At 35.1% G+C, this 26,833-nt stretch overlaps 1 pseudogene; it reads right to left on the bottom strand.

Annotated features, from left to right (window-relative positions):
• LOC101967468 (glutamate dehydrogenase 1, mitochondrial-like) overlaps window positions 1-16,049 on the bottom strand; it is a 71,026-nt pseudogene extending 54,977 nt beyond the window's left edge.
• Between the last annotated feature and the right edge of the window lie 10,784 nt (window positions 16,050-26,833).

Below are 26,833 nucleotides of genomic sequence, written 5' to 3'. Positions count from 1 at the left end.
ACATGTGGTAATATGATAGCAAAATTCAGTAAAAATTCTATTTGAACTTAATTCTTTGGGATACGAACATAACCCACAAAGGAGTACTGTGATCTATAGTGAAGAATAATTTGCCTACTGCTCTGGTTTGCAATTAATGAAACGTCCTCAGGAAATCCCAATTTCTGATTAAAGAGAGTTGATTACAATTAATGTATCCAAATTAACTGCCAAAAAAAGGAAGGTACCTCATAATGATCTACATTGTTCCTCCAATTTTTAAATTCCCAAGGCTACTCATATCTGTGCCCTTTTAAGCCTTAATGATACATATTTGGTTTTAAAATTTTGGTTTTTGGTCAATGAGACAATGATAGTCCTTTATTCCTTCCTGGAGAAAATATTCAAGATCTTGTGAATTTCCTTTTTCTCTTTCTCTAATTTTCTGTCGAAATAGCATCATTGGTGTTTACCATAAACCTGGGACATCAGCTGCAGCCATACGTGATCTAGTTCTCCAAGCATATCCTTCCTCCAAAGGATTTACTCTCAGTCTTTATGATATGCTGTCTGCCATGGCACACAGGCAAAGATTTAAACAAAAGATATATTTTCAGGCAGATATGGCATGGAAAGCTACCCATTTCATTTTTCATTCTGATTATCTTACTAAGTAAGTAAGCTCTTGCAGACCAAAACTTTGTAACATTATAAAATTTTGCATTTTCCAGGATATTTGAAAACACTTTTATGGGATATTTAGAAATGTTGCATCAAATTCTGTTAATTTGTATGTCGTTTTAAACTGGAAGTCTCCCACATATAGTATTTGTTAGAAATTATTTACTTCTATTGGAATCACATTTGTATTTTAAAAGCAGCAAGAGAGTACTATAATTTATAAGTTATAATAGACTAGGAATTAGTCAAGAGAATTAATGTTTACTTCCTCAAATAATTATTTGCTTATACAATATTTTTTCTCTTACAGAAACTTTTTTTGATTTACCAGTTATATTTTTTTATTAATATATTTCATGAGTGATCCAGAATTTCAGCAAAAAAATTCAAATCACAGATGAACAAAAAGAAAAAGAAAAATTGAATATCAAAAAATCTCATTATCCAGGCCCAGTCATGGTTAACTATTTGTCATTTTGTCACATGTACTTTCATATTAAAATACATGTGTATAGCTTTTATTGTAAAATAAAACTACATTTAAAGTATATATTGGATTTAGCCATATTAATTAAAAATATATACATTCATTTCAGTGGCTGCATAATATTTTGTTGCATAAAAGTACCATCATTTAAGTTGCTTCCATGTGTTTACCTATTTTAAGTAAAGCTGTAAAGGAGGCCAATATAGTTAAACCTTCATGTAATTATCTAATTGTTTCTTTAGGAAATATTTTAAAAATTCAATTTAATAGGTGTGCTTTTAAGCATTCATAATGCAAAATGCTTTGAAAAATAATGTATCATATGTCAAAATACACTCTATTGTCATGTATATCTAAAAAGAACAAATTAAAAAAAATAATGTATCAATATAAACTACCAACTAGTATATGGGAGTATCCATTTCTTAGTAGGCTTATTAATACTAGAGATTATATCCAGTACTTAGCAACTTTATAGGTTTGATATCTCCTTGTTCTTTCAATTATCATTCATTTGATTACAAGTTTTAAAGAAGTATATTGATTATTTACATTTCTTCTGTAATTTTCTTTTTTAATGTTCTTTGACTATCTTCACAGTGTAGTGTTTATTATTTTCTTATAATTTTGCAAGACTTTTTTTTGACAAATCCTCATCAATACCACATTTATATCTAAAATTTTTAAAATAATGGCATTCTGGGGACAAAAGAGCAAGCAAGCATCTTGTTGGGTGACGGAGTCACGTCTTCAGTGTATACATTAGCTGTTTCTGACAGTCTTTTGCAAGACATTGTCTAAATATTGTAGACAATTTTTGAGTTAGATGTTTATTTTTAAACTATTGTTCTGTGGTTTCTGCCCTAAGAATTGAAAAATGCTTTACATGCTCAAAAATCAACCAATTGGCCCAAAGTTATTTACAAATTTTCATTCCATTATTCCCAAATATACTTACTACTCAGTTATGTGTGCTTCATTCCAAAGATAAGCCCTGAATCATGGGTGAAGTATGCAACCTACAGATGGAAACAGTGATAAAAACCACTGCCCTTTGGAGGCACAGAGGGGAGGAGTGATGTGAATGGGAAAGAGTGCAGGGGCAAACTACACAAATTTTCACGGAACACATTTTTAGGATAGGAAATCTTAAAATTTCAGTATTAATTAGTGGATAGAAATGATAAACTTTAAAAAAAAAGAAAAAAGAAAAAAAAAGAAATGATAAACGTAAGCTCTGAACATTTATAACTAGAAAAACTCAAAATATTATGTCATTTGAATTAGAAGAGTCCTGACAATGAAAGTTGTATAGCATGCAGGCAATGTGGCACACCAGGAGACGGCTGGAGGAAGAAAGCAAATTTGAACAGGAGGAGAATAGAAACGCCATACTTAACTATTCCTGGCAAGCATCTTATTTGTTCGCTGAAGCAAGCCTGAATAAAAAAATTAACAACAGGTCTTTACTATATCATGTGTTAAATCTACTGTATTAAAATAAAATGTTTGTCTTTACTAGTCCATAAACTACTTTATTTTTACTTTAGAACAACTGTCCAGTGATTCTCAGCAAATTATTTTATCTTCATTAATCCTGACTGAAAGAAGGCCTCTGTGTATTGCTACAATATAAATAACTGGAAGGACCTGTTATTAGAACTGAATTCTGGTGCCCAGAGTGTGCTAAATCAGTAAGAACAGTCAATTAGGGAAAGGTGACTTGATAAGGTGTATTCCTGTCTGGGTGTGCTGCTGTGGCACAAGCACAAAGATCCAGCCTCCCAGGAAGAAATGTGAACAATGTTTCATGTTTATTCAGTTCTTTATTTTCCATATTTTTATGATTTGGTGATGCATCATTAAGATTTCTTTAAAATGCTGAAGACTGTCAGAAACAGCTAATGTATACCCTGAAGACGTGACTCCGTCACCCAACAAGATGCTTGCTTGCTCTTCTGTCCCCAGAATGCCATTATTTTAAAAATTTTAGATATAAATGTGGTATTGATGAGGTTTTGTTAAAAAAAAATTAGTCATAAATAAATAAATTATTCTACTGCTAGAATTAATGAGATGATCATGAATAATGGGTGATTTAAAAGTCTATTTTGTAATGTATTCATCGAATCAGTATTACATCTGTTACTAAAACAAACTAGAAATATCTATTTAATGTAGTCACTTATTTTCCCTTTTTTTTCCTTTGTTTGAAGGGTGAAAATATTGGGCTGGGGCTGTAGCTTAGTGGCAGAGTGCTTGCTTAGCATTTGTGAGACACTGGGTTCGATCCTTAGCGCCGCATAAAAAACTAAACAAATAAAGGCATGATATCTACAACTATAAAAAAATAATTAAAAAAGTGAAAATATCAATAAATAAACATCCATAGCTTCATCAGCATGTCACTGTTGCCAGAACGTATTGAAGAGGAAATGCAGGTAAGCTCTCTCTGCTCTAGTTTCTTCATTTGTAAAATATGAATTATGTATCAAAAATTATTAGTGTATGATGTTCCATTTGTGTCACATGAACTTTGCTTTTTGAGGAGCTACATCATAACTCATTTCTTTTCAGGGCACCTCTAAGCTCAGCCTGCTCACATTATATCTACATTTTTTTTCCTAGACAGACTTTTGCTATATAATATGTAAATTGGTAAACTGTTTAGAGCATTTATCATTTGTACCATTATTTAGCAATCACAGTCTTACTGATTTATGGCATATCTTTTACTATCATCTGAATTTTTATTTTAATATTTCTCTTATATTGAAAATTAATGAACTTAAATCCTTCCTTCTTCATGGGCAGGACCTATGACTTTTTAGTGATTCCCACACCACAACACAGTCTCTATATGTCCAATGTGGTATTTCTCATGTCAATGGATTCTAGGCTTTCACAACTGTTGCATTATTGACATTTGGGACCGGATAATTCTTTGTTGTAGGGGGGACTGTTTTGTGTATGTTTAACAGCATTCTTGGCCCCGTATATGAGATTCCAGTAACACCAAACTTCCTTACCTGTGTTGACAGCCAAAATGTCTCAAAGGCTTTGATTGTCAAATAGCTCTATGGGGTGGGGATTTATGCCTCATTGAGAAACTGGAGATTTCATGAAGAAACAATGAAATTCATCATCTAATGAGAGTAGAGCTCCACAGAAGCTTTATTTATTCCATTTAGAAATGAAATGAGTGTGCTTCTCGTGGTCTGACTTTTTTGGAGTGAATGTGTCTTTTCTAGCTTAACAGAAGATGAAATGGTTTTCATCTTGGTGCTTTCTCTAGCTCCTCTTTCTCTCTAAGTCACCTGAGTTTTTGTCATCAAGCTGCATTTCGTCCTGATTAAAACTATCACTTACATAAAGTTGTTCACTAGCAGCTATTATTAGAGAAAGGTTAGAAGGAAATATAGAACCAATGTCTAGTAGTGTGAGTTAGATGATCTGTTCTCTCATTTATCTAATCACCAAGTTCTAGCAGTTTTATTTTTGAAATATCTTTCAAGTCTTTTGATGCAATTCAATCCACATTGAGTTGCCCTATTTCAGTCCACCATCATGTCTCACTGAGATTGCTGCCCTACTTACTGGCTCTGGTATTTCTAATGGGAGTAAAAATCAGGTACACTCTAATGGGAAAGAAGAGATGTCTAAGAGATGTATCTTAAACATGCACTTGCTTAAATTTATAATTATATTGAAAATTAGAGGTAAAAATTAGAGACATCAAAGAGTTTTTTTTTAGTAATTACTAATCAAGAACATGTAATTCTGCATATAGAAGGTTATTAGTGTAGTGATAATGCAGATAATAGTAATGATAGCTTTATTTAGGAGGATAGTGGGAATGAAGGATTGATGGAAATCACTTACTACTTAGTAGCACCATGATTACCCAGCCTTCCAACAGATATTTGGACATCCATACCTCCTCTTCTATTCTCCAGTTCTCACTTCTAAGGTTATAGAACACTTAGGGTGGGTTGGAGTTAGAAGATCATTTTGTTAATGAGATAAACAGATTATCTATCTGTCAATCAATCTATGTGTGTGTATATACATATGTCTGTCTGTCTCTTTATATGTAAACACATGCAAGTACAGTAACACACATGAATGAAAGAAAACACTATCACACAACCATAAATTTGTGTTTTATTTTTGAATGCAAAAGACCTGTAGTACTCTCTAAATTGTTTTTTGAGTTTTATATTTTGAAGAGCATTATTTTATGCAATTGCTCTCTTTGTAAATGCATTATAGTATCACTATTTCAAATAGAAATGCTTAAAGTATACTATTTTTATTAAAATATTTGACATTTTTTAAATTTTAAAAATATTCACTCATATGTGATTGGCATGGGTGCCTACAAAACGGATACATTAATTGACAGAGATATTTTTCTATTAAGATATGCTATTGCCTGTCACAAGGGTGATGGTTCTTTTGGTCTTTTCACATCCCTGAAATCACCATGTGACTCCATCTATAATTTCTTTTGTCTTTGGTCAACCCTCCAGGCTGTTTTACAGCTTGCTTATAGGTAGTTTATTCTGAAGAGATCCCCAGTAATAGCTCTAGGGACTATAAATGGTAAAGCAGGGGACGAGAGGAAATTAATCTAAGTGGGCTTTATCATCACTATATGGGACTGAAGTTCAATCTTGCTAGGGACCTTTGAGGAGCTGTGTGAAGCAAATCTCAGAACTGCCCAGCTGAGAGAGGATTCTTCTTTTCCCCTTTGGTCAAGAATTGCCCTTTTAGAGTTAGTTCCCTCCCACCTCACATATTTGTGCATGGGTCAGAATGGCTTAGAAAATTCTAAGGTATTCCCACGAGATAGCAGCAAAGAAGTCCCAGGAATAAAATTTCAGAGACATAAGAGGCATCTGAAGCAGCTATTGTCAGGTAACAAATGTATGCAGATAGTTTATCTTTTACAAATGTGCAGATGGTTGTATGGCAATGACTGTGATAATAAGTTATGAGGATGTGAGATGGGGCCTTACTGTGGGTCATCCAGTACAGGTGCTTTAGCCATGGATGGATCATCTTTTTCCTCATGTCAAAGAAGGTAAACAAAGTCACCATTATCATTCAACTGGAAATTCAGATTTGAATGACCATTGTCATTCATTTGCATTACTGTGACTTGTGAAGATCTCTAAAGAGAAAAAAATTGACTGTACTGTTTATCCACATAGAGTTTATAAATCTATGCAAATATATAACTTAATAGGAGATGTTTATTAGGTTATCAGGAATGCAATAATTTGGCATTATTTGGAGATTTACTAAGTGAAATTTACAGTACTGGGAACCTCCTTGAACAGGAAAAAAGATTGAAAAGAACAGGGAGTAAGAACATGGAGTTCGACATTCAGATAATTCATAGTAGATTAAGAAAGATCATTGTTCTTCCTATAATGATGTTACAATATTGGCCGAGTTAAAATAATATTTTTCCTTAAAACTGTCAATGAGGTGTGGATGCAAAAATGTTGAAATACACTAAAGTATCAAAACGGATGGCCCCTTCTTGGGTGAGAAAAGAGTGGAAGCTACTTTCACCTATGGATGTAATTACTGCATCTGGGTACGCAGGCAGTTGGAGGAATGTGCTTGAAATGAACAGAGAAACTTCAATGGGAGAAGGAAAATCCAGGCCTTTATTAGTTGCACATGGGCTGGCATGGTGGGTTGGCATTTGGAAGAGCTCTAGACATGGAACAAATCTTCCACCCACTAATTCTCCCCCACAGGACTTTTGCTGAATAAATGGTGGCTTGGGAACCTTAGGACTGGATGGAAAGGAGAAGAAAAAATCACAGGGTCTTGCAATGCATAGATCAGTTCTGCTACACTTGTATGACCAAACATGAGACATTCATAAAAGTAGGACTATGAGACTCATAATCAAGAGAGAAAAAAAATCACTAAAAATAGACTTACAAGGGATCCAGATGTTGGATTTAGCAGACAAGAATTTTAAATAATAATTATAAATAGTTTAAAGAATTTAGAGGAAAGATATTTAGTGTGGATTCAAAAGATGGAGGATTACAGCAAAAAAAAATGGATATTGAAAAATAATCAAATGGAAATTATAGAAATGAAAAATACCATGTCTGAAAAAACAGAAATTAACTCACTCTCTTGACCCATTGAGAGTCCCTGGAAAAATGATACTAAGACTATGTTTTCTGTTTTTCTCTATTTCAAATACTTGCACCAAAACTCCAATGCTTGAATTACAATGACCTTTCATATGTGACCCCTTCTTACCTCTTCATGCCCTCACTCAGGCTTCTCACCCCAAAGGTGATGAGCTGTCCCCGAAGGCTGTGTGGCATACCCTGGGACGGCACAGGTCAAGGAGGACTGCTTGGCCCATGGTGCCAAAGGTTTACTCAGAAAAGTACGGCAGGAAAGGTCTGGCTGAAGGGGTCTAAAAGTGTCTCTTTTTGCTCTCTCATGGTGACAGTGACTTTTATCTGCAACTTGTTACCTACAGGAGTTGGAAATGGATTCATGTTCCATGGAGTCCAAGAATGAACACGGTTAAAACCCCTGAGGTAAGCAAGCAAACTGGGGTTTTATTAAAAAGGAAAGTGAGGGAAACATTCAGAACTCCTGGTGCAGTGCTCCTGGGAGAGGCGAGTGTGCTGTTTAAGTCTCACTTCCCTCCTCCTTTTAAAGGCAAGTAAGAAGTTGATAAGCTCCTCTCGGTTTGTTTTTGATATTTCTATTGTCCTGCAGTGGGTGCAGGCTGGATTACAGATTATGCAGTCCTTTTTGGCAAGATGGAAACTTCTGCCCTTTTTGAGAAACAGGAAAATCTTATAACGGGCTGTTCAAATAAACGGCTGTCCTTGAGTTTGCCCTCTTGTGGACCTTTACTGTCCCCTCCATATTCTCCACTGCCTAGCCTTTTCTAACGCAGACTTGTTACTCATTTTTACCTGGTCAACTCCTATTCACATTTAGGGTAATTTATAAATCACTTCTTCTAGAAAATTTTTAATCTTTTAAGTCAGAATTAAATATTCCTCCTCCTCTTTCCTTCTTCTTTCCTTTCTCCTTCTTTCACTTCTTTCCTTCCTTTTCCCCTCCCCCCTTTCTTCCGTCACCCCCGCCCCCATTTTTCTCTTGGTGCAGCTATATTTGCTGTGAATTAGCATTATCCATCATTGCAAGAAACCCTAAGTTAGATCCATGGGTCATTTTCTATATACCAAATTCTTATTTAATGTACTTTTTTTGTTGAAAAAATTCCATGCAGTATTCTGTTATCCTAAGAAGCGGCTCTAGAGAGTAAAGTAACTTGAAAGTTTCCCTTATTGTCTAGGTTTGTATTCTTGCAAAATTTTTGCTTTGTATTTCTATCAGTGAAAAATATTTCAGTAAGCATACACCCTGCAATATGAAAATAGTTGTTTATTCATTTATAACATATATCCTGAAAGTTTAAGTATTAAACATTCTAAAAGTTTAATTCTAATTTTTGGAAAAAATATTATTGGAAGTTCTAATACGTTCTTCACATACCTCCATGATCCCTCTCACATTTTTTTTTCTGGGGTGTATGTACCCTACTTTATAGCCCATTGGTTCCAAAACAATTCTGACTGGTGTACTTTCACCACTGATAACATAGTTGTGAAATTTTATTCCAATGAATATTGTGTCTAGGATGAGATTCCCATGTAATTTCCTGTTTTCATTTCATTGCTTACTTAAATCCTTGGTGATATCATTTATCAGATAATTCCAGAGTTGAGGTGAGATTACATGGTGGGGGGTTGAGTAAAATAATTCTAAGTTGCTTCAATATAAACATATTTTTCTTAACCACGAAGCAGATAGAAATAGAGGGATATTTAAAATATTCACAATACTGTAGATCCTGTGCTCCCAGGAATAGCACTAGGGGGTTGTTGCAACGTATAACTTTGCTTGATAGACACATACTTGTGGTTGGGAAGAATAGAAATAGTCTAGCTTAATGATTATCAGATATGTAGCATCCATCACTTAATAATTCTAAAGGAATAAGATACAAAAGCATGATTACTATAACACGTGTTTCAGATTTTAAGACAATTAGCTGGAGACCTCAAACTTTCCTTTCTCATTCAGCACACGCAAGAAAAATAGTGCTTCATATTGGGTAAGCATTTCGTACTTTATGAGGTACATAAATATTCATTGTTTCATTTCTTGTTTATAACAAAACTGTGAGGAAGCCAGGAATTTTTATCCAATTTTTTTTTTTTACTTGAAAGAATTGATAAGGAGCAGATGAAATAAATGGCTTAAAGGTCATACAGCAAATCTGGGTGGAGCACACCAACTCAGTTCTGGGTTTCCCTTTCCTTAATTTTTTTTTTTTTTTTTTTGGTTAGGCAGGACTTTAATGATTTATCCAATTCATTTACATATTTATGTAAATAAAGTTTTTGTAATGTCAATTATAATCCTAAAAAAAAACCCCTAACATGCAAACCACTCCTTATAAAAAAAGTGGAATAAATATTATTTGTAAGTCTGATGCCCCCGTTGATTCTCCATCAGGACAAGCAGAGAATTGGAAGGAAACTTATACCATTCTTCCATGGATTCTCCTATGCTTGACATGATGGATGTTCCTATTTTGTTCTTAAACTCTGCTGGGATAAAATATGCAAGTAGCTCTGCCTAATATTCTTGTTGTCTTTTATAATAATAGAATATAAAGTTAGATGTACCCATTTGGCAACATTTCTTCAATAGAATGATAACACTGTATTTAAAAAAATGGTGTGAAATTTAACAGGGAAAACTTACATTACTGAAAACTCAAGGCAGGCATTCTGGCTGGCCTGCCTTAGAAAGGTAGGAGCTTCTTTAAAATAAAATTGCTAAGTCAGCTCCCTGAAACACCTACATGTGTCTAATCACTAGAAAAATTGTTATTTATAACTATGCAGTTACAATTGCTTTAATTGTCTTCTTATCTTTAGTTATAATCCATTATTTTCTATGGCACCACCCAGAATCTAAGGCCTTTTGCACACTAAACAAGTGATTTACATCCTCCTTTCTTCAGCACTTATTGTAGGACTGACTTTTTTTCTGAGTGCATAAAAAATAGGATCTGTCAATTCAGTTAATGAGCTTTTATTTATTATCCAGAGATTGTGAGAGGGATAAAAAATACAGTAAAAACTGATATAGACATAGACATAAGAATTATGTTTAGTGGAATGTATGCCGATAGATTGACCTGAGAGGGAGCTGAATTTCAACAAAATCTTGAAAGATTGCCAGGATTTTCTTAAGTCAAAATTGATGAGCACCAACTTTAGGCCAAAGCATGAAAACGAGAAAGAGTGGGTGAGTCAGGTATAATAAGTCATTTTTCTCTTCTAAATTATATTTAAGCTTCTTAAAATAGGCATAACTATCCAAGTCTAGTTTTTAAACCACAGTTTCACAAAGTTCTTTTGTATTGTCTTTATAAACTATTCATTATGTAAAACATCACTAGTAATTCTCTAAGAGAGGAAAATATGAATTGTTCCTATTATGAAGAATTGCTACAAAACCCCCTAAGTCTGTGTTTTTGTGCAAACCTGGAAACTATTCCCACTGACAGAAACTATTCACTGTACTTAATTCTCTTCTAGCAGCAAGTGCCACGACTTTTTGAACTTCCTGTTCATTTGGTTATAAATATTGCCTTTAAATGTTTTCAGATATCATCCCTGTAAGCTAAAACCATATGTTACATTTTACAAGTTATTTTTTTCTATATAGCACCATATTATTATGTTAAAGTTTTGCAATTATATCTTTTGACAGGAGATTCTGAAATGGTTGAATGCTATGTATTATCCTTCCTTTTGACAGAAACTATTTTTTTTTTTATCACAAACACATTTCCACTATTAAAAATATAAAAGAAACCAGATTTATTGTCTGGATTTTATTGAAAGAAATGTGAAAACAACAGTTTTACAGTGTGCTGGTTCATGGGATAGATAGCACATTCCTGAGAGTTCCTGGTAGCCAGACACAATAGGGGTCTCCGGACACGACAGAATCATCGTGTGGGCAGTGGGATACTTTAGAGATGTGAGAGGCTTCCTTGCTGATTTTTCACTGGGGAAATTAGTGTCTTAAGAAGAGTTTGATGTCCTTCGCTTATTTTCTTTTTGGGTTTAGAAAACATTAGGGGACAGGAAGTTGGGAGAATTGCAGAAAGACATATGGATAGTTCATCCCTGTATTTTAACTGGAGCATATAATGTTGGGCAAAAAATTTGACATCCCAGCTCAAAGAAGCATTTCCTCTTCATTTACTGTGTAGCTTATGCATAAGGAAGACCCTGAGATGGGCATTTTATCTTCCAAGAACTGTGGTTAGTTAGTAGTATCTAACTTAACCTGATGTGGATTCAGCAGAAAGAATATTTGCATCCTCAGTATACTGTACTGGCTTTCTATAAACCCAGTTTATCCTCTTTTGGGTTCATCTGTGTTACTGTTTTACTCGCTACATGACTAAATGGAAAATGTATGCTTGGGTAGAAGGATGGTAAAGAGAAGATGAAAACAGCCTCTGACTCTATTTTCCAAACCTCAACCTGAAAGATGAAAAAGCTTTGGTAATTGTGGTGTGCTTTCCCTTTGGACTCAAGTTCAGATCTGAAGGAGAGTGTCTGCAAGGGTTTCATGGTATTCATTTAGGGTGAGGGTGACCTTGTTTGTAGATGGCTTCTGACATGTTCTATTTGACACTGCTTCCTCGGCCTAGCAATCTTTCACCTGCCAAGAAAACTTTGCCTCCACACCAAAGAAGACCTTGAATGTCAAGCCCAGGGGATGATGGTCGGCAGCTGCTACTGAGACAAGTAGATTCTCAGCTTTGCAGAAGCTTGTCCAGCCCACTGATGACTAAGGACTGACCTAAAAACAACCATGATTGGGCACGAGTTGATTATAGGAGTCTGATTTTGGGGGAATTCCAATGACTTTGAAGTTTTCCACAAGCATGGTTTTTCCTTTATTGGAGCAAGGCAAGTCAAAAGATATGAGCAAGACCCATGTGATCAATAAGCAGAAAGCAAAACAGGTCAATGTGTAAAACATCCCTGGAAAAAAGTGCTCTTTATCTTTTATAGCACATAAAAATTTTTCCATTTGGCAAACCATGTCCTTTAAAAATAGCATGGACTCATGGTATAAAATGGGAAAAGAGACAGGAAAGTATTATAACATAGTTTTAGAAAGTTATGAATTGGATTTCACCTGTATGCTGAATCTGGAAAAAGTTGCTCTAGAGTTTTTTTAAAAAGTTTTTTTCAGGTAATTGTAATGCTTTATCTTTACTTTTTACAAAAGTTAAATAAAGCATGCCTTAAAGGAATTTACATAAATTTTGGCAAGAAGTAGCAGTTACTCCACTTGATTGTCTGCTTCTCAGAATATATTGGTTTTGTCTTATAATAATGTCAACACCACGACTTCAGTAACTTAAATCAGTCCCCTTTTGTCATCTCTGCAATGATTTGTTTTTACTGACTTTTTAAATTATCATGAAAGTAAATGTCAATAAAATTAAAAATCCATTTTAGTATGGGAAATCTCCCGCATAAATAAAAAGTAGAGAGAAGAGTAGAATGAATTTGTATCATTCACAGTCAAAATTCTCCACTCACAGCCAACCTATTTTCAACTGTTTTTATCCATCCCCTTCATATCCCTCTCTTGGATTATTTTGAAACAATCACAAGACACAATATCATCTATACTTCAGGCACCCACCTCAGTATAGTGTTATCTATAAAAGAATGTCTACTTTAAAATTTAACTACATTTTAATTATACTGTATTATTATCACACTAAAGTTTAATCAGATTTTTAAAAGTATCAGATGTCCATTCCATGCACAAATTTCTCTATTTGTCTTGTAATTCTTAAACTTATTTGCTTGAGTTATTATTTTAGAAAAGGTCCACCACACGCTGCATTTGTAAAAACATAATGTTTCTATATTTCCTAAGTCTTTTTTATCCTTTGCTTTGCTCTCTGTGTCTTTGTCTGTCTCTTTCTTTAGAGCTTATTTTTTGAAGACAGTGGGTAATTTTGTCCTCTGGAGTTTGCCACATCCTGGATAATGTTAATTTTATCCCTTTTGGGTCACGAAAGCTCTTCTGTCTCCTATAATTTCTGAAAATTTATGGTTATATCTAGAGGCTTGATCTGACTCAGGTTTGATTTACATCAGATGGTGTTGTCTACTTACATCAGGAGATACAGAGTTTTTTTTTTTTTTTTCTCTCTGGTTTTTACCAGCCATCAATGATCATTTATTAGACTCATTGCAGATGAGGAATCTTGTAATACTATCAATTCTTCTTTATTTCTGGGTATACACAAAAGTACCAAACAAAATTTCCAATTGTTTGGATGTGAGGCAGCTAAGAAAAATTAGGAATCAATGATGAATTTGATGAATTTGGCCAGAGCAATTTGAAGGATGGGGTCACTGAGATGGGAAAGATTTCAAGTTTAGCAATGGAGGTGGGAGTAAAATGTGAAATTTACTTTTGGATTTAAACGGGCTGGATGATATCTGTAAAGGCATCTGAATCAGTCAAATTCAAGCTGAAAAGCAGGCCTCCCTCCACACAAATTTCCCTATCAAATCCCTTCATAAATCTCTCTATCTTTACCTACATATAACAGATATATTCAATATAAATACATGAATGGATTTTGTTAGAGACTTGACCTTGTGCAATTGCAGGAGTTGTTTAAACAGTTTCTTCTGTCTTAAACTGAAGTTTGAAGTCCACAGACAGACAGTTGGAAAGACAAAGATGCAAAATGAGAGAGTGAGAGAGAGAGTGAGAGAGAGAGAGCGCAAGAACAGAACGTCCTAGAATACATATGCAACGTCAGATTGCGGTGCCTCTGATCTTGCTAGTGTAGTTCTCTTGAAGAATTCGGAGCTTTTTTCCAGACAGATAACACTTGGCCCCAGCTAAAAGATATGCCAAGAGCAAGTGGAACAACTGCATATCTCGCCCCTGCCTTATGCCAATACAGAGAAGTAACGGTAAATGAAAATGGGTAAGAATTACCAAATAGCTGCAGCTTCTTCACTTTTGCTTGCAAATCTCTTACAAGACTCTCTTTCACAGTTTAACCAGGAAAAAAAAAACACATACAAGTAAGGAATTCTGAGAAATGTAGATTAAATCTCATGAAGTTGATAAATGAAAAACCATCACGACATCCAAACAGATGTTGAATAGCTGATTTGCTACATATATACATCTGGTGTGTGGGGAAAATAAATGTGAATAATAGAGATTGTTAATAATAGAGATTTTTCTTAAAGCTCCAACTGAATTCAGTATCCAAGGGAATAAGAGTAGGCAGAGAAGTTAAATTTAAAGGACTTAACTCTGGTATTCTCTGATTTCAGATTGAGGAAAAGATGGGAATAAACACTTAGAAATATGGTAAGTATAAGAAAAGTAGTGGAGGAAGATGTCCTGGAAGAGTTATTTACAAAGCAACCAAGGGTGAAGCAGAGAATTACCTTCTAAGGAACTGGAGACTAATATTCACCTTGTTAGGAATTGTGGCTGCTAATGTATTAGTTTGCTAGAACTTCCTATAACAAAGTACTACCAAAAGTTCTGAGACCCTTGGTGTTAGGACTTCAATATATGAATTTTGAGTTTCTAATTCTTCTATGTTTCTGATGTATCTTATGCCAGGGCTAAGAAAATCTCTATGGATTGGTGAAAAACCTGTTAGAGAATATCTGCGTGACTCAGCAGGGTCTTCAGGTAGATGCTGTGAGGGTTTGTGGCAATTTTTCACTACAACTGCAGCTGGATTAGAAGCAGGCCAAGGAGATGGATTTGGGGGCACCCATAACATACCATATGTACTCATGTCACTTTAATTTGTGCCTACTAACTTAGCATGGGTTCTTGCTGCCTGACAAAGTTGGCTAATATTTGTACATTTTCTTACCAAGTTTTTTTCCACCTCTGCTGAGCACCTATGCATGCCTTCTGTTTTCTCTTTCAACCTACAGCACTTTCCTTCCCAGCTTTCATCCCAGTGTATGAACTTCTTCCAGTTTCATTAAGAAAATGGAAACAATTGGAAGAGCACTTTTATGAGACTTCTCCATCCATACTAGTCCTTGTTGTGATACCCAAACACCACAACTTCTCTCCTGCTGTGTGCAGCCCAGCCACTGTTTCCCATCTCCTTTTGCCCAAAGACATGGCTTTAGTGTTTTACTCCATCTTTGTCATTTTTTTAAAGAAGTTTTCCTCTGACAATTCCATTAGCATACAAACAAGTTATTCCCCTCCCATTCTCCTACTATCCCATTTTTCTTTCCTTTCACAGCAGAATTTCTTGGGATTGTTATCTTTACTTCCTTTGCCCCATTTCTCCCTGATAGTCTCTTTTGATTCCTTGCCACTCAGCCTACCTGGAGTTACTAAGCCATGAGTGCATGGTGTTCAATCCATGCTTAATGGTTACTCCTTACTTACCTCCAGCACCTGACATTACTCTCTCCCTTGCAACACTTTCCTGGCTTGGATTTCACATGTCCATACTCACCTGTTCTTCTGTCCATCTGGCTGCTTGTCTCTGTTTCCATTGCCAGTTCTTCCTTAATTTCCCCAACATGTCTTTAATCAAACTGTTCCGAATTTGAGACCTGTATGTGGAATAATGAACAAACATCTCAAAGTTAACATATCCAAAATGGAGCTCCAGATAATTTCCCACTAAAACTCCTCTTTTGCAGTTTTTCCGCCCTACTTCAATCATCCTGGTTTTCCACATCAGAAGGCTTTGATTCATCTTTTGACTGTCATTTTCTTACATATACAATAACTCAATCCTTTAGAAAACACTGTTGTCAACTCCACTATATCTAGAATCCACCACTTCTGACCACTCCTGTACTGCCATGCTTCCTGTGGTACAATTATCTGCTGGATTATTGCAATAGTACCTTCAGGGCCTCCCTGCTTTTGCTTGCACCTATAGCTTATTGACAACAAAGAAGTTAGAATGATTTCATTAAATACAGATTAGATCCAATCTTACCATTGCTTGGTCTTTGAGTGGCTTCTCATCTCACCTAAAATAAAAGCCAAGAGATACTATTATGGCCTGGTTTTCTGTTCTTTTTTGACCTCATCTCTTGCCATTCCCTTTATCTTTCTCCACACTTTCTGTATGGCATTCTTGCTTGTACATGCCAGTTATACCTGTGCCTCAGGACCTTTCACTTGTTCCTCAACCCCAGAAACTGTTTTTCCTTAGATAAGACAACTACTTCTTTCAGGATCTTGATCAAAAGTAACCTTTCATTAAAGTCTTTCCTAAACTTCCTATTTAAAAATTCAAGTCCTTTTCATAATATATCTTATTTTCTTTTCTATTTTATATATTTTAACTTTAAGTTTTGAAGAACAAGCTCTTTGGTGATCTTGGCTGAACCAGTTCATCTCCCTTTTATATGCAATTTGTAGGCAGAAAGTACACAAATGCAAAATGCTAAAATAAGGAGAAAATGTCCAGAACAACTTGCATCGTGTCCTCGTTCCTCCCAGAACATGGTGTTTTTTATAAAATTTGTGCACAGTGAGTCCAATTATACCAGGGTATAAAACCCAGGGCAATGTGCTTTTGTGTTCTCTCAACTGTGCTGTAATGTGGGGCCCAAAGACACAAGATTCTATCTTTTATGGGTAGCTTTCTTGAGCTTTAGGAGACTGGCTTATCATTGATCTGAGGTTTTCGTTTATCATTTTGCCTATCTGTGAGCAATAAAGTTGTTTTACTTGACCTGTGGTGTGAGTGTTTTATTTCACCAAATCCTATGGTTGAGATATGAGTTGTCCCCCAAAAGCTTATATATGAGACAATGCAAGAATTTTCAGAGGTGAAGTGATTAGATCACAAGAGTTAGTATAACCTGGTCAGTGGTTTAATCCACATTACAGGTTTACTGAGCAGTAACTGTAGGCAGGTAGGGTGCAACTGAAGGAAGTAGATCACTGGTAACTGGAGGTATAACTTTAAGGTATGTATTTTGTTCTTGGTGAGTGGAGCTCTCTCTTTGCTTCCTGATTACCATGTCCTGAACAGCTTTCCTTCTCCCTGCCCTTCCTGCATAATGTTCTGTATCACCTTGGACTCAGAGATATATAGTTGGCCATCTATAACCTGAGATCTCTGAAACTGTGAGTTCTAAATAAGCTTCCCTTCTCTAAGCTGATCTTGTCAGGTCTTTTGGTTGCAGTGATACAAAAGCTGATTAAAACATCGAACTAGACTAGGACCTTTGCAATTATCATTATCTAACACAGTATATCATTTACTGATTTATATTGATTATTTTTGGTTTCCTATTAGAGTGCAAACTCCAGAGGGGCAGGAGTATTTTGTCTGTTTTTGTGACTTCTGTAACATCAACATTTATTCCAGTATCCTCAGGTAGTAAGTAATCAATACATGTTTGATAACAATGAATGAAGATGAATGGTAACCTACACCAAACTCTACTGAGAGGTAGTGAAACATGAGTTTGGATTTTGTAAAATGATAGTCATCAATGACTTTGGAAAACACATGTAGAGGGTCACAGCAGGGAAAAATGCTGATTGGAGTAGGTTGGGGAGAAAGAGATCATGCACCACCAGCCTTTTGTTCACATTCGGAAGAAAAAAGAGAAATCATGTTGTAACCAAGTGGGTCTTGGTCAAGGAAGATAGCTACAGTAGGGCATGGTGGTATGCCACTGGGATACCTTCTATAGAAAGGGAGAAGCTAAGATACAAGAAAGAAAAGTTTGAAGTCTGTATAGGAAAAAACAGGCACATGTGTCAAGGTTAGCCTTGGGTGGGACAAGGGGACTTTATCAGTTGTAAAAATGTAGAGAAAGGTATTTAGTACCCATAGCAACAAAGTTGATAAGATAAAACCATTCCCATCTGATATTTTTTCCCTCAATTTTGAGGAAAATTAATCACAATCAAGAGAGTATTGTACTTGGTGTTAAAGACAGCCTTATGAAAGGAGTTGGATTATGAAGAAATGGGGAAAATTACATAAAAAACAGGCTATATTAATGATATTGTGAGGGTCCTTTGTTATTATACCACATGATGAATATTTGTGGAGTGCAATAAGCATTTTAGTTGAGGGTAAAATAACAGGGGAAGACAGGCAAAGTATTTGTCACAGAACTGTTATCTGGACTTAATTTCAATTTTCCATGTATGTTGGTTAAGCTATTTCTAGGCACTTACAATTATTTGAAATTCTATGGTCCTATCTTTTTTTTTTTTTAATTCAGATCATCCAAAGAAAATTGGGTCAAGTTGGTCAAATATGCCTGTGAAATCTAGTGCCTGTCCTCCAATCCCTATATACCAAAAATAACCAGCAATCTTTCATGGTATTTTACTTTTATGTGTACAGATTTGACATCATATTGAGACTCAGACTCCTAGAGAAAAATGGTAGGTAAACAAAGAACAGATAATAAAACCTTTCCAACATGTATTTTCAACAATTGCTCTAATTATTTCATTAATTTGTTCATAGTTTTAAAGAAAAACTAAAGAAATTTCAAGCCAATGCCTCCAAAGTAATAGGGCATAATATATAAATAAAAACAATGCCAATTTTGTGTAGTTTTCTTTCAAAGGTTTAATCTGTGGTGATTTCAAATAATTCATAGACTTGGTACACAGACATTGGGAACCAGCATAACAAGGCAAATTCAACTGATTCATTGACAATAATGAACTTTTGTGTTTTAAAATAGAAAATGAAGCTTACATGATTCTACTCAAAATGTTCTTATTTGAGTGATGTGCTAGTTTTGACACATTGACCCATAAGTCAAGTCAATATGCTCTCCTGTTTCACTATTTTTACTATGGTGTAGAAAAAAAGCTCAAATAGAAAAAAAGAAGTTCTTAATAACTTAATTAACACAAGCTCAGATACCTGGGAGACCAGGTAAATAAATTAAGACATTGGCTTTGAATCATGCATGTTGTTAAGCATTTTCTGGGGTACCTTATATAACTTGACAACATTTTGGGGTCAAATAATAGAACTGAGAATTAAAATTTGTAGACTCATATTTTATTGTCTGGCTTTGCTTTATTTAATATGAAAGAAATCCACAAATGAAAAAAATGGGTAAAAGATGCATTTTGTCGTTGAAAAAAGTGATAAGAGAAAATGAATTATCAATTGTTAATTCTGGAAAAATGACCACAATCTCTTATCTATGTTTTATAGGTTGTTTTTGCAGTTTATGTCACCCACAATTCTTTTCTTCCTTTCCAGTTAATTGCTTGGAACTTCCAACCTGCTGTTGTTAGTGCCATTCGTTTTTTTGAGACATTTTTGTCGTAAATTGTTTAAGAACTCCCATGTTTATGTAAACATAAGAGCATACATTCTGTCTTGAAAAACAGGTATATTTGACTTGCATTTCCCTGAGAAGTTATTATATTGAGCATCTTTTCATGTGTCTGGTTGGCCATTTCTATGTCTCTCTTTGAAACCTTATTCAGACCACCTCACATCAATAGAATCAGCTTGCACCTATTGGAAAGATGGTAATGGAAACAAAACTAAACCACATCAGTAATGGTGAGGATGTGGAGAAATTGAACTGCTGGTACAAATAACTTTCTCTACATCTTTACAACTGATAAAGTCCCCTTGTCCCAATCAAGGCTAACCTTGTCCCACCCAAGGCTAACCTGGTGTGAATGTAAAATGGGGTAACACCTATGAAAAACATAGCCTTAAAATGAATAAAATCCTGCCATATGCAATAACATGAATGAACCTTAATGATAACACCGCTCTTTTCCTACTCTAATCACTTTGTAGTGCCATGCATTGAGCTTATATTCACAGCCCAAACTCCCCTTTCTCTATTTTAGAGTCTAATTTTGGAATTGCTGCTTTGATTTATTTTTTCACTACCTGACCTTAGGTCAGTTCTTGTACGTGTCATCAGTTTTACTTTAGTATGAATCTTGAGAAGCAGAGTTGGCTTTTAGTACCTTTCTTTCTTCATGTTGATTCACTCTTTATGGAAATGAGTTCATAATTCCCATGGAGATATTTATGTAGAGTGTAGGGGAGGTGATATAGGCCCAAATTTATATATCTAGAACCAAAGTAGACCAACATATCGAATAATTTTTATCTGTTTGCATTAACTTGGATTGATTAATTTGGTTCACTTAGGTAATACTTCTCTGAGCAAATAAAATCTATTTCATGTATTCTGTGTCTATCTTATCAGAAATCAACCTATAGTAATAATCAAAGAGAAATAAGAAAATATGCACGTTGCTAAATATCTTATAAAATGAAGGATATGGGGATATATGATATCCTACTGCTACTAGACAATGGATGGCAACACAAATTGACGAAAATATGTCTATGTGTTTATACTAAACAATGTGGCATTTAGCTCTTGCTGCATGATAATCACAAAATATAATAATCCTTTATTATTTCTCATAAGACAACAAGTCAACAGGAAGTTCAAGTCCTGACTATCCTCAATCACATATCTTTGAGTAGCTACAAGTTGGGAGGGGAGCTTCGTTTATCTTGGCTGGGCTCCTCACATGTCTTGAACTGGCTAACTGAAAGCTCTTATAAGGTGGCTTCTCTAGGATGAATGGGCTTTCCTCCATATACACAGCAGGCAAAAAAGGGCTTGTTCCTCTTGGCAAGGATTTCAGGAGAGTGAGAGGAAGCATGCAAGGCCTCCTGAAACCCATGCTTGGAATTTGCAAAATTATATTTACTAGACAATTTAAAAAACCCAACCCAAATTATTCACTGTTCTTTTCTTTCTTTCTTCCCCTTTCTCCTTTTCTCCCTTTCTTTCTTTCTTTGTATGTGCTGGGAATGAAACCCATGCCCTCACCCATGCTATGCAAGTGCTGTACCACTGAACTATACCCCAACTCCCCTAAGTTTTACCTTTCAATGACAGAAGCTTCATAATTACATTGTAACAAAGGTTTGATTCATCTTTTGATGTTTGACTGAAGGCAGATTTTAAGCCTCAGCCCTATCTCTTTCCCCTCTATCCCACATCTGGGAAAGCTGGTAAGAAAGCCACCTGTCTCTTTTGAAGGCAAGGAAGCTCAAATCACAGAACACCCTATCTATGCAGGTATCTTTACTCAGTTGTGCACATAAACATCATTAACAGATCTGGGTCAGTCTTCTTTCCTTAATCTCTCAAGGTACCATTGGACCATCATAGGAAAAAAGTTTCATTATCTAAGTAATAAATATTTTTATATTTTCTTGGTGTGTGTCTGTGGTATTATTAATCTTGATGCCAAAATCAAAATTTGAGATCCATCTGGAATAGCATAACAGCATGGATATAGGGTAATGGATATAAGTGCTGCCATTTGTAAACTCTGATAGTCAGTATTTATGGTTATATCAATTACAAAACCCCACAAATCTAAGTAGCTTAGAAATCAACCAAATAATAAAATAAAAAGATAAAAAGGTATTTTCTTGCTTGCATATGTATTTTCTTTTTATTTATTTGCATGAGTGCTTCATTGAATTCCTACTGGCTATGGTCACAGTTATATCTACCAGTTAGATATCACCATAGCAGGCTGGTACTTCACATAATTCTGGTGCATGAATTTTTTCCTTCTGGAATCCAAGTTAGTGGAACTGCCCTCAACTGGGATTGGCAGTTGTAATATCATAGGGAAAGGAAAAAAGAGCCAGGGCAAAACCACAATGGTTCTTTTTTTTTTAACCATTTTTTAAATTTATTCTTTTTAGATCTATATGACAGTAGAGAGTATATTGACATAATATACTTATGTGGAGTGTAACTTCCCATTCTTATGATTGTATATGATGTAGAGTTACACTAGTCATATATTCATAGATGAACATGGGGAAATTATGTCAAATTTATTCTACTGTCTTTACTATTCCCATCCTCCCTCCTTTCTCTTCATTTCCTTTTTATCTAACCCAATGGACTTCATCTCCTCCCCCTTTGTGAGTTAGCATCTGCTACCAGAGAGAACATTTGCCCTTTGGTTGTTTGGTATTGGCTTATTTCACTTAGCAGGATATCCTCCAATTCCCACAATGGTTCTTAAAGCTTTTACTTGGATATAGTAGAGTTCACATCTTCTCATATATTAATGACTGAGGCCAGTTGTTATGGTTTGGCTCATTAATGTCACCCCAAAAGCTCATGTTCTGAAAGCATGTTTACTAATACCATGAGGTTCAAAAGTTGTGTTTTTAGTCAATGATTAGATCATGGGGTTTATAACTTCACCAGTGGATTAATCCACTGGATAGATCAATAATTTAAATAGATTTTTGAGTGAGAACTGTGGGTAGTTGGGTAGAGCTGGAGGAGGTGGGTCAATGGGGACATGATCTTAGATATTATATCTTATCCCTCTCTTTCTTTCTGTCTTTGCTTCCTGACTGCCAGGAACTGAGTACCATGATGTTCTGCTTCACCTCAGGCCTAGAGTGACAGAATTAACTGACCATGAACTGAGATCTCTAAAATCATGAGCCCCACATAAAATTTTCCTCCTCTAACTTGTTCTTATCAGTTATTTTGGTCATTGAAATGAAAAATTGACTAACATACAAGTCACATATCTATATCCAATACCAATGGGACAAGAATAACTACTCCTTCTGATAAAGGCATAGTAAGTCATGTGATGGGGTTAATAATCTTCTTAACAGAATGAAGGAGGTGAATGGGGAAAAATGTCATAATCTACCTAGATTTTAATAAAGTAGTAAAATGATCTAGTTTTCCTGCTTAGTTTATGGCCCAATAATTCTCTATCTAGAAACTTAATAAAAGCAAACAAGATATCTGAAATTATGGAGCTTTAAGGATTATCATTATAAGTCTAAAGAAGAGATATTCCCATCAATAGAAAATTTGCTTATTTTTTGGCCTTTATTATGATACATATTGTTTATTCATTGAATTAAATTATGAACAAACACCCAGTAATCTAGAAAAACTTTTACAATATTGCTGCATGGCAGACATTTATTTAAGGGGTATATATAAAAAAGCCAGTAAGAAAAATAATTTATATATTTATATATTGGGAAAATTAGGATATAAACATATTCATCCCTTCAAATAGTTATCATTCTTTCTGGTGAGAATATTCGAAATCCTCTTCTCTTGCTATGTTAAAATATACAATAGATTATTGTTAACATTTGTCACCCTACTATGCATAGAATATCAGAATTTAATCCTACTATCAAACTATATCTTGGTATATTGACCAACTTGCTCCCCCCCACCTCTGATAGCTATTGCTTTACTCTCCACATTAAAAAAATCTTTAAATTTTAAAAATTATTTATCTATTTTTATTGTTTTATAATTGTAGATGGACAGCATGCCTTTATTTTATTTGTTTATTTTTATGTGGTGCTAAAGATGGAACCCAGTGCCTCTACATGCCAAGGTAGATGCTCTGCCACTGAGCTACAGCACCATCCCTCTCATCCCTACTTTTAAAGATAAATTTTTTTTTGATTCTCTAGTGGCTCTAATTTTTAAGACAAGTGTGTTCACTTAGAATGAAAGAAGTATAAAAGGCATAATTTTAATGAGTATATCAATGATGATCTAATAAAAAGTAAATGCAAATGAAGAAACATTTAGAAAATTCTTCATGGTCTCTTTATTTTTGATTGCTTTTATCTTATAAAGATCAGGTTATTCCGTGAAGTGATATGGAGAGGTCTGTTGTTATTTGTTGTGCTTTCCTTTAAGCCTCAAAGGTTTCTTCCTACAAAACCTTATGTGGGAGTTTATTGCATGGAGCTGGAGCAGTGGTATAGGAAAGGCATTTGATGGCTGTCCATTTGGCATTCTTGATTCCTTTTTACCTGTTTTCCCTGATGCAACTTCAAATATCTCCTGGACTCCACGAAAATCTGATTTGAACCACTGATTTGAAATATAAAACAACACAGCTTTGCTCTCAGAAGTAAATCCATATATCATACCTCCTACTACCAACACTTAAAAATAGCTCTGCTAAAGCACACCATGAGCTTATGAGCTGTGGCCAGCTTACAGGAGTTTACAATTTCTATCAAGAAAATGTTTGAATTTCAACATTTCCATTAAAATGACTGTGCTATCACATTTTCACAGGGAACATCTGTTGGAGTTAAATTTAACATGGTATTACCTGTAATTAAGCCCACAAAAGATTTATTCAGGCTCTTCACACAGGGTTCAGCATGCTGCACACACTGGCCTCTTATTTGAATGTGAGAAAGGGTAATCTACAGCTTGGTAATATGCAACCAAAGGTTGCAGAGTAAAGGTAACCTGAGGAATAGAAGACATAAATTTTTATGTATGGAAAGAGGCAAATTATCTGGAGTTTTAAGTCTTGGCAGAACAAAGAAAGCTTTGAGACTTGCACGAAGCAGTTCACATTTGGAACTAAGCTGTGTTTAGGAAAGGACAGCAAGAGTGTAATTGAATTTCTCCCAGGTTTTGATGTTAATGCAACCCAATTCTGTACCAATTATCTTATGTTCAAACCAATCAGCTGGTAGGTGCACAGGGCCTTAATGTAATTTGTGGGGCCCAGTCCAAAATGAAAACGTGAGGCTCCTTGTCCAAAAAGCAGGGGAAATCTCCTGCTAAAAGTACTTAAATATAAAGCTCTTTACTTCTTTTTATTCATTTCTCTAATATGTCATGGTATTTTTATTTAATGTCATATTTTTTGCTAAAAACATTAAAAAACTTAAGTTCATCTGCATGAATTTTATTTTTTATCTTTATCCTGTATGATGGCAGTGTTAATACAAATTAAAGACATTTCAATTCTTATGTGGAATCACCAAAACTATATAGTTCATATTTTGCAGCTCAGACAAACTTACATATTTTGTTTCTGTCAGAATAGAAGAAATGTTACCCCCAAGTTACTCAACTCTTTTTATATCGCCTTTTGCTATATCCACCTTCTACCAATACTTTCTACTTTCAGCTCACTAATGTGTAAGAAAAGACTGAAAGGAGAAGTGATTGTGGTTGCCTGAACTTTCTCTTTCCTCCTCTATCATCACTCCCAGGATTAATGTGGAGAAGTAAGATGAGTATGAGAAGATGCAGTAGGGTTCCTTTGCCATTTCTTTTTCTGAGAACACTATTTCCTTTTTTCTTTATTGTAGAAGAGTTCTATTTCAAATGGAGAGTGTGGGCTCTCTAGGCAGTTAACACCTTCGTTGTTGATAAGTAAAGGAAAACATGCTTATACTCTCCTTAAATCTTGCCGAACTCACACATCATGGGTCCACTGGAATTCTCTGCCCAGCGGCATCTTGTAAACGGCAAAGAGGGCTAAGTGATGATTACCTAAGTAATGATAATTACTTCTGTTGTTTGTTCACAGAATTTCCTCACCTGGGGATGGCCGTGTCCACGTATACTGGTCATAGGTGTTCTCTGGCCATCTGATTCTCTTTGTTTAGCATCACCTATTATAGTCACTGGGTCCAGTGTTTCTCATTCTGGGTGGCTTATTGGTTAAAGAAGAGAGTAGAATCAATGGGAGCAGGAGACACTTAGAAGGTGATAGTTACAACTTCTCCAGAAATACCACTTTCTACCCTCCCACCCTCCTGTTTTTGTTTTTTACTTTTGTGAATCTTAACAATTCTATTTAGATCTTTCTATCCTGTTTAGAGTTCTTCTGTTGCCTACCTGTAGTTACCACTCGGTTCATTCTGAGTACTAACAAGGATGGACTGATGTTATGGTTTAGAAATGAAGTGTCCCACAAAAGTTTATGTGTGACAAAGTACAGGAATTTTCTGAGATGAAATGATAAGATTATGAGAGCTCTAACATGATTGATTCAATGGATGGTACCTGTAGGCAGGTAGAGTGTGGTTAGAGGAAATAGATCACCAGGAGTGTGACTTTGGGGTTTATATTTTGTCCCTGGTGAATGGAGCTTTCTTTGTGCTTCCTGATTGCTAGGTCCTTTATTCCACCATACCTTTCCGCCATGATGTTCTGCCTCATCTCAGGTCCAGAGCTATGGCATTGGTGGGCGATGAACTGAATCTCTCAAACCATGAGACAAAATAAACTTTTCCTCCTTTTTTTTTTTTCTTTTTTTTTTTTCTTTTCTTTTTTTTTTTTATTGGTTGTTCAAAACATTACAGAGCTCAAGACATATCATCTTTCATACATTCGACTCAATTGGGTTAACTTTTCCTCCTTTAAAATTATTCTTGTGAGGTCTTTTGGTCACAGCAATGAAAAAGCTGAGGAAAACAACTGCTTAGGTTGTAACTCTCAAAATTCAATCATTTCACTTCCCGCATTTTCACCGGAGCTTTTGGAGGACACCACATATCCAAACCATAAATTTTCACAAGTAGAAAATTATGCTGAATCATTTGGGTGGTTCCAATATTATCACAAGGGTCCTGATATAAGGGAGATAGAAGAATCAGAATTAAAAATAGAGAAGTTAAAGATGGAAGCAAGCATTAGA

This window comes from Ictidomys tridecemlineatus, chromosome 3 (genome assembly GCF_052094955.1).
Source record: "Ictidomys tridecemlineatus isolate mIctTri1 chromosome 3, mIctTri1.hap1, whole genome shotgun sequence".
Taxonomy (NCBI): domain Eukaryota; kingdom Metazoa; phylum Chordata; class Mammalia; order Rodentia; family Sciuridae; genus Ictidomys; species Ictidomys tridecemlineatus.
Note: the sequence above shows the minus strand (reverse complement) of the source record. Positions and strands in the feature narration are given on the sequence as shown.